The sequence below is a fragment of the Phyllobates terribilis genome, unplaced genomic scaffold (assembly GCF_046119375.1).
Source record: "Phyllobates terribilis strain yellow unplaced genomic scaffold, ASM4611937v1 Scaffold_3__8_contigs__length_932513732, whole genome shotgun sequence".
In the NCBI taxonomy this organism is placed as follows: Eukaryota; Metazoa; Chordata; class Amphibia; order Anura; family Dendrobatidae; genus Phyllobates; species Phyllobates terribilis.
Genome location: NW_027362763.1, coordinates 289324195 through 289333127, shown reverse-complemented (window position 1 = coordinate 289333127; position 8933 = coordinate 289324195). Strand labels below are relative to the sequence as shown.

The following is an 8933-nucleotide window of genomic DNA, read 5'->3' as shown; positions in this document are numbered from 1 at the left end:
CACCATTATTAGGGGCCACATGGTTTCATGAGATGAATGGCAACATCTCCACTATCAGTGATTGAATCCTCTATAATCCCATATACAGTCAGCGAGGAGCACACAGCAGGCAGATACAGCAGGCAGATGCAGCAGGCAGATACCAGCCGCACTGAGGAGAGCGCTGCCTGCTGACTATCACCCAGCAGAAGACTGTGGGGTTAATGCCCGCACCAGCTGAGAGTCACACGGCGGCACGACGCATGCGCAGCGACACCTAGTGACGAGGATAGAAAATGGCGGAACCTCAGTGAGTAAGTGAGTGTGAGCGTCCACTGGGGGAATGGAGATGCTGGTGGGCGGGAGTGGGAGTCAATAACCCGGGGAAGTCGTACACCACCGTACTGAGCTGGGAGGGGGAGCGCAGAGACGGCCAGCGCTGGGAGGGGTGACACGTCCTCTGTGGTGAAGGCTGTCATAGGGATAGGTGACAGCAGCCCTGGGGAATGTGAGGACACAGCAGGAGCCCCACAGGGAGCATGGCAGGCAGATGTGGCCGGGGAGTAGGGGGGCATGGTGTCATACACAGTGCGGAGGTCCTGTGTCCCCCATATAATGTAAGGATGCCCTCCATCCCCATATGTAGTAATGGTCCTCTGTCCTGATATGTAGTAGTGAGGGCATCCCATATACAGTAACTGTGCCTCCTAACCCTATATACAGTAACTATGCCTCCTAACCCCATATACAGTAACTATGCCTCCTATCCCCATATACAGTAACTATGCCTCCTATCCCCATATACAGTAACTGTGCCTCCTAACCCCATATACAGTAACTATGCCTCCTATCCCCATATACAGTAACTATTCCTCCTATCCCCATATACAGTAACTATGCCTCCTAACCCCATATACAGTAACTATGCCTCCTAACCCCATATACAGTAACTGTGCCTCCTAACCCCATATACAGTAACTGTGCCTCCTAACCCCATATACAGTAACTGTGCCTCCTAACCCCATATACAGTAACTATTCCTCCTATCCCCATATCCAGTAACTGTGCCTCCTAACCCCATATCCAGTAACTGTGCCTCCTATCCCCATATACAGTAACTGTGCCTCCTATCCCCATATACAATAGCTGTGCCTCATATCCCCATATACAGTAACTGTGCCTCTTATCTCCATATGCAGTAACTGTGCCTCCTGACCACATATTCAGTAATTGTGCCTCCTAACCCCATATACAGTAACTGAGCCTCCTATCCCCATATACAGTAACTGTGCATCCTAACCCCATATACAGTAACTAGGACTCCTAACCCCATATACAGTAACTGTGCCTCCTAACCCCATATACAGTAACTGTGCCTCTTATCTCCATATACAGTAACTGAGCCTCCTATCCCCATATACAGTAACTGTGCATCCTAACCCCATATACAGTAACTATGACTCCTAACCCCATATACAGTAACTGTGCCTCCTATCCTCATATACAGTAACTGTGCCTCTTATCTCCATATACAGTAACTGTGCCTCCTATCCCCATATACAGTAACTGTGCCTCCTATCCCCATATACAGTAACTGTGCCTCGTATCTCCATATACAGTAACTGTGCCTCCTAACCACATATTCAGTAATTGTGCCTCCTAACCCCATATACAGTAACTGTGCCTCCTATCCCCATATACAGTAACTGTGCCTCCTATCCCCATATACAGTAACTGTGCCTCCTAACCACATATTCAGTAATTGTGCCTCCTAACGCCATATACAGTAACTGTGCCTCCTATCCCCATATACAGTAACTGTGCCTCCTATCTCCATATACAGTAACTGTGCCTCTTATCTCCATATACAGTAACTGTGCCTCCTAACCCCATATACAGTAACTGTGCCTCCTATCCCCATATACAGTAACTGCATCCTAACCCCATATACAGTAACTATTCCTCCTAACCCCATATACAGTAACTATGCCTCCTAACCCCATATACAGTAACTGTGCCTCCTATCCCCATAAACAGTAACTATGCCTCCTAACCCCATATACAGTAACTGCCTCCTAACCCCATATACAGTAACTGCCTCCTAACCCCATATACAGTAACTATACCTCTTATCCCCATATACAGTAACTATGTTTCCTAACCCCATATACAGTAACTATACCGCCTAACCCCATATACAGTAAGTAACTATTCCTCCTATCCCCATATACAGTAACTGTGCCTGCTATCCCCATATACAGTAACTGTGCCTCATCCTCATTCAATAGCTATGCCTCCTATCCCCATATACAGTAATTGTGCCTCCTATCCCCATATACAGTAACTATGCCTCCTAACCCCATATACAGTAAGGAACTATTCCTCCTATCCCCTTATACAGTAGCTGTGCCTGCTATCCCCATATACAGTAACTGTGCCTCCTATCCCCATATTCAATAGCTATGCCTCCTACCCCCATATACAGTAATTGTGCCTCCTATCCCCATATACAGTAACTGTGCCGCCTATCCCCATATTCAATAGCTGTGCCTCCTATCCCCATATACAGTAACTGTGCCTCTTATCCCCATATACAGTAACTGTGCATCCTATCCCCATATACAGTAACTGTGCATCCTATCCCCATATACAGTAACTGCCTCCTATCCCCATATTCAATAGCTGTGCCTCATATCCCCATATACAGTAACTGTGCCTCTTATCCCCATATACAGTAACTGTGCATCCTATCCCCATATACAGTAACTGTGCATCCTATCCCCATATACAGTAACTGCCTCCTATCCCCATATTCAATAGCTGTGCCTCATAACCCCATATACAGTAACTATGCCTCCTATCCCCATATACAGTAACTGTGCCTCCTATCCTCATATACAGTAACTGTTCCTCCTATCCCCATATACAATAACTATGCCTCCTATCCCCATATACAGTAACTATGCTTCCTAAACCCCATATACAGCAAGTATGCCTCCTATCCCCATATACAGTAACTATGCCTCTTATCCCCATATAGAGTAACTGCCTCCTAACTCCATATACAATAACTATGCCTCCTAAACCCATATACAGTAACTATGGCTCCTAACCCCATATACAGTAACTGTGCCTCCTAACCCCATATTCAATAGCTGTGCCTCCTATCCCCATATACAGTAACTATGCCTCTTATCCCCATATAGAGTAACTGCCTCCTAACTCCATATACAATAACTATGCCTCCTAAACCTATATACAATAACTATGGCTCCTATCCCCATATACAGTAACTGTGCCTCCTATCCCCATATTCAATAGATGTGCCTCCCATCCCCATATACAGTAACTGTGCCTCCTATCCCCATATACAGTAACTGTGCCTCTTATCCCCATATACAGTAACTGTGCATCCTATCCCCATATACAATAACTGCCTCCTATCCCCATATTCAATAGCTATGGCTCCTATCCCCATATACAGTAACTGTGCCTCTTATCCCCATATACAGTAACTGTGCCTCCTATCCCCATATACAGTAACTGTGCCTCCTATCCCCATATACAGTAACTGTGCCTCCTAACCCCATATACAGTAACTGTGCCTCCTAACCCCATATACAGTAACTGTGCTTCCTATCCCCATATACAGTAACTATGCCTCCTATCCCCATATATAGTAACTGTGCTTCCTAAACCCCATATGCAGTAACTGTGCTTCCTAAACCCCATATACAGTAACTGTGCCTCCTATCCCCATATACAGTAACTGTGCCTCCTATCCCCATATACAGTAACTGTGCCTCCTATCCCCATATACAGTAACTGTGCCTCCTATCCCTATATACAGTAACTGTTCCTCCTATCCCCATATACAGTAACTATGCCTCCTATCCCCATATACAGTAACTATGCCTCCTATCCCCATATACAGTAACTATGCTTCCTAAACCCCATATACAGCAAGTATGCCTCCTATCCCCATATACAGTAACTATGCCTCTTATCCCCATATAGAGTAACTGCCTCCTAACTCCATATACAATAACTATGCTTCCTAAACCCCATATACAATAACTATGCCTCCTGTCCCCATATACAGTAACTATGCTTCCTGTCCCCATATACAGTAACTGTGCCTCTTATTCCCATATACAGTAACTGTGCCTTTTATCCCCATATACAGTAACTGTGCATCCTATCCCCATATACAGTAACTGTGCCTCCTATCCCCATATACAGTAACTGTGCCTCCTATCCCCATATGCAGTAACTATGCCTCTTATCCCCATATACAGTAACTATGCCTCCTATCCCCATATACAGTAACCATGCCTCCTAACCCCATATACAGTAACTGTGCCTCCTAACCCCATATACAGTAACTGTGCCTCCTATCCCCATATACAGTAACTGTGCCCCCTATCCCCATATACAGTAACTATGCCTCGTATCCCCTTATACAGTAACTATGAACTCCATATACAGTAACTGTGCCTCCTAAACCCATATACAGTAACTGCCTCCTATCCCCATATACAGTAACTATGCCTCCTATCCCCATATACAGTAACTATGCTTCCTATCCCCATATACTGTAACTGTGCCTACTATCCCCATATACAGTAACAGTGCCTCCTAACCCCATATACAGTAACTATACCTCTTATCCCCATATACAGTAACTATACCTCTTATCCCCATATACAGTAACTATGTTTCCTAACCCCATATACAGTAACTATGTTTCCTAACCCCATATAGAGTAACTATGTTTCCTAACCCCATATACAGTAACTATGCTTTTTATCCCCATACACAGTAACTATGCCTCCTATCCCCATACACAGTAGCTATGTTTCCTAACCCCATATACAGTAACTAAGCCTCTTATCCCCATACACAGTATCTATTCCTCCTTATCCCCATATACAGTAATGAAACGCTCTATCCCCATATACAGTAATGAAACGCTTTATCCCCATATACAGTAATGAAACGCTTTATCCCCATATACAGTACTGATGCTTTCTGTCTTGACTTATAGTATTGATGTCCTTCTCCTTATATACAAAAATGAGGTCCTTTCATCTAGTATTCAGTAATAACCTCCTCTATCGTGACATACAGTAATGATGCATTATGTTCCAATATACAGTAATGCCGACCTCTATCCTGATATACAGGAGTGAGTTCCTCTGTCCCCGTGTTCAGTATTATTAGTTATTATTATAGCGCCATTTATTCCATGGCGCTTTACATGTGAAAAAAGGAGTATACATAGCAAAAAGCATTTACATAATCTTAACAAAACGAGTGACCGACTGGTACAGGAGGAGAGCGTACCCTGCCCGCGAGGGCTCACAATCTACAGGGGATGGGGAAGGATACAGTAGGTCATGCGGTATTGTGGTGGAGTCATGGTTACTGCAGGCTTGTCGGAAGAGGTAGGTCTTCAGGTTTCTTTTGAAGGCTTCCACGGTAGGTGAGAGTCTGATGTGTTGGGATAGAGCGTTCCAGAGTAGGGGGGATGTGCGGGAGAAATCTTGTATGCGATTGTGGGAGGAGGAGATAAGAGGGGAGTAGAGAAGGAAATCTTGTGAGGATCGGAGGTTGCGTGCAGATAGGTACCGGGAGACTAGATCACAGATGTATGGAGGAGACAGGTTGTAGATGGCTTTGTATGCCAAGGTTAGGGTTTTGAACTTGAGTCTCTGGGCAATGGGGAGCCAGTGAAGGGATTGACAGAGGGGAGAGGCCGGGGAATAGTGGGGGGGACAGGTGGATTAGTCGAGCAGCAGAGTTTAGGATAGATTGGAGCGGCGCAAGAGTGTTGGAAGGGAGGCCACAGGTCAGGAGGTTGCAGTAATCAAGGCGGGACATGATGGGGGCATGCACTAGTGTTTTTGCACAGTCTTTGCTGAGGAATGCACGGATTCGGGAGATATTTTTGAGTTGGAGTCGGCGGGAAGAGGAATGGGCTTGGATATGTGGTTTGAAGGAGAGATCAGAGTCCAGGGTTACCCCAAGGCAGCGAGCTTGTGGGACTGGGGAGAGTAAACAGCCAATGACGTTGATGGATAGGTCAGATGGGGAATATGAATGAGAGGGTGGAAAGATGATGAATTCTGCTTTATCCATGTTAAGTTTTAGAAATCTGGCAGAGAAGAAGGATGAGATGGCGGACAGACATTGTGAGATTTTGGTTAGTAGGGAGGAGATATCAGGTCCAGAGAGGTAGATCTGTGTGTCATCAGCATAGAGGTGATCCTGAAAGCCGTGAGACTCTATGAGCTGTCCCAGGCCAAAGGTGTAGATGGAGAAGAGCAGAGGTCCTAGAACTGAACCTTGGGGGACACCGACAGATAGGGGGTGAGATGATGGCCAGATGATGAGGTGGTGTGTCAGTGGGAGACACTGAATGTCCTGTCTGTTAGGTATGAGGAGATCCAAGATAGGGCCAAGTCCGTGATGCCAAGAGATGAGAGAATCTGTAGTAAGAGGGAATGGTCAATTGTGTCGAAGGCAGATGACAGGTCCAGGAAGAGGAGGATGGATTAGCGTTGCTTGGATTTGGCGGTTAGTAGGTCGTTGGTGACTTTGGTCAGGGCAGTTTCAGTCGAGTGATGCGGTCGGATGGCAGATTGTAAGCAGTCGAAGAGGGAACATGAGGAGAGATTGGAGGACATGTTGTTCTAGTAGTTTTGAGGCATAGGGGACAAGTGATATGGGGCGGTAGCTAGTCAGAGAGGATGGATCACGGAAGGGCTTTTTGAGGATGGGTGTGATTAAGGCATGTTTGAAACATGAGGGGAAGACACCTGTTAGTGACAGGTTGAAGAGGTGGGTTAGGGTAGGGATGAAGACTGTGGTAAGGTTAGGGATGAGGTGGGATGGGATTGGGTCAAGTTCGCAGGTGGTGAGGTGTGATTTGGAGAGTAAAGAGGAGACTTGACCTTCTGTGAGAAGTGGGGTTTGGAGGAGGAAGGTTGAGTAGATATGAGGAGGGGTTGTGGGGATTTTAGCCAAAAGCTTTGTCTGATGGTGTCAATCTTCTGCTTGAAGAATTAGGCAAAGTCTTCGGCTGAGATGAGAGAAGAGGGAGGAGGCGCTGGGGGACGAAGAAGAGAATTGAAAATATTGAATAGCTGTTTAGGGTTGTAGGACAGGTAAGATAGGAGAGATGAGAAGTATTGTTGAGATGTATTCCCAACCTGTATGATCTTGAATTATTTTGTAATACATTGAGGATTTTAATTATTTTTGGGAGATGTATTCCCAACCTGTATGATCTTTTAATTATTTTGTAATAAATTGAGGATTTTAATTATTTTTGGGACTCACCAAAATAATTTTCTTATGAGAAGTATGTTTGTTTTGCTGCAGTGATTGTGGACTTGAAAATAGTGAGGGATTGTTTAAATTCGATGAAGTGCTCGATGGAGTAAGACCTTTTCCATCTCCGCTCAGCAACCCTGGATGCCCGTCGCAGTTCTTTAGTAAGGTTGGTGTGCCAGGGTTGCCTGTTGATTGTGCGAGCTTTGGTATGTGTGAGAGGGGCAATCAAGTCGAGAGCTGCAGCTGTTGTGGTGTTATATAAAGCAGCAGCAACATCTGCGTCATGTACATGTAAAGAATTTATGTCTGTAAGAGAGAGGAGGGATTCAGAGAGTGAGGGTAGGTCAAGGTGTTTGAGGTTTCTGCGAAGGTGTGTAAGTTTGTGGAATGGGGATTGTGGACCTGGAGAGGAGAGGGAAGAGAATGTGAGGAGGTTGTGGTCAGAGAGAGGGAGAGGTGAGTTAGAGAGGCTGGATAGGGAACAGAGGCTGGTGAAGATGAGGTCCAGTGTGTGGCCATCTTTATGAGTAGCTGCAGAAGACCATTGAGCAAGGCTGAAGGAGGAAGTGAGGGATAAGAACTTAGAGACAGATGAGTGGGAAGTGTCCATTGGGATGTTGAAGTCAACCATTATGATAGTGGGGATGTCAGCGGAAAGGAAGTGAAGCATCCAGGTGGTGAAGTGGTCTAAGAAAATGGTGGCTAGCCCTTGGGGTCAGTAAATGATGGCCAGTTGGAGGTCGGAGGGGAAATAGATGCGCACACAGTGCACCTCAAAAGAGGGCAGTGTAACGGAGGGTAGCAGTGGGATCTGGATGAAGGCGCAGGTATCCGACAGGAGAAAACCTACGCCTCCACCATGTTTGCCGTTGGGGCGGGGTGTGTGGAAAAGTATACAAAAGTGCAGCTGGTGAGGCTGTGTCAGAGGGAGTGAGCCAGGTTTTGGTGATGGTGAGGAAGGAAAGTTTGTTAGTAATGAAAAGGTCGTGGATGTAGGAAAGTTTGTTGCAGACGGAGCGTTCCATAGAGCTCCTGTTAGTGCAACTGAGAAAGTGGGGATTAGTTGGATGGGTATGAGGTTAGAAGGGTTGCGAGAGTTTGTGGGAGGTCGTGGATAGGAGGTAGAAGTGACTGTGGGGATATGGCGAGGAAGACCAGGATTTTGAGAGATGTCGCTGTCAGTGAGAAGGAGTAGAGAAAGCGTTAGGTGGGAGTAGGTGAGAGCATGAGGTGGCTGTCTGTGTTTGGAGATACAGGATTGAATGTTGAGGAATAATTTTGAGGAGGAGGTGAGATGAATGGGGAGAATGGAGGGAGAGATGAACAGTTCCTTACTAGGTGTAGGGATTTGATGTGTTACTAGTAGCGAGGTCCTCTATCGCGACAAACTGATATTCTGATTCTGATAAGTGCAATTCTCCACATCAGGAGCTGTAATCATAGCGCACAAATAATAGTGGGGGGAGCTGTGCTGACGAGTGGTCTGTGCAGCTCTTCATATATGTGTCTTATCACTATGTGGATACGCTGTGACCAGGCCCTCTGTCCTTGTACCTCATAACTGTGATGCATGAGATCAGTAATTTGGGATGTGAATTGTATTATACCTCCCATAT

The 8933-nt window shown here is 45.8% G+C and overlaps 1 protein-coding gene across 11 annotated transcripts in view; it reads left to right on the top strand.

The window, feature by feature from the left end:
- The first annotated feature begins 220 nt into the window (after positions 1-220).
- The window catches only part of PHC3 (polyhomeotic homolog 3), a 109602-nt gene continuing 100889 nt past the window's right edge, over positions 221-8933 (top strand). For 6 of the 11 annotated variants that reach the window (XM_073674875.1, XM_073674874.1, XM_073674872.1 and 3 more), the window contains exon 1: positions 226-293. The gene's annotated coding sequence lies outside the window, so the exon portion shown is untranslated. Of the gene's footprint in view, positions 298-7365; positions 7484-8933 lie in introns of those variants that run through there. The other 5 variants (XM_073674867.1, XM_073674876.1, XM_073674868.1 and 2 more) reach the window with 5 other exon arrangements.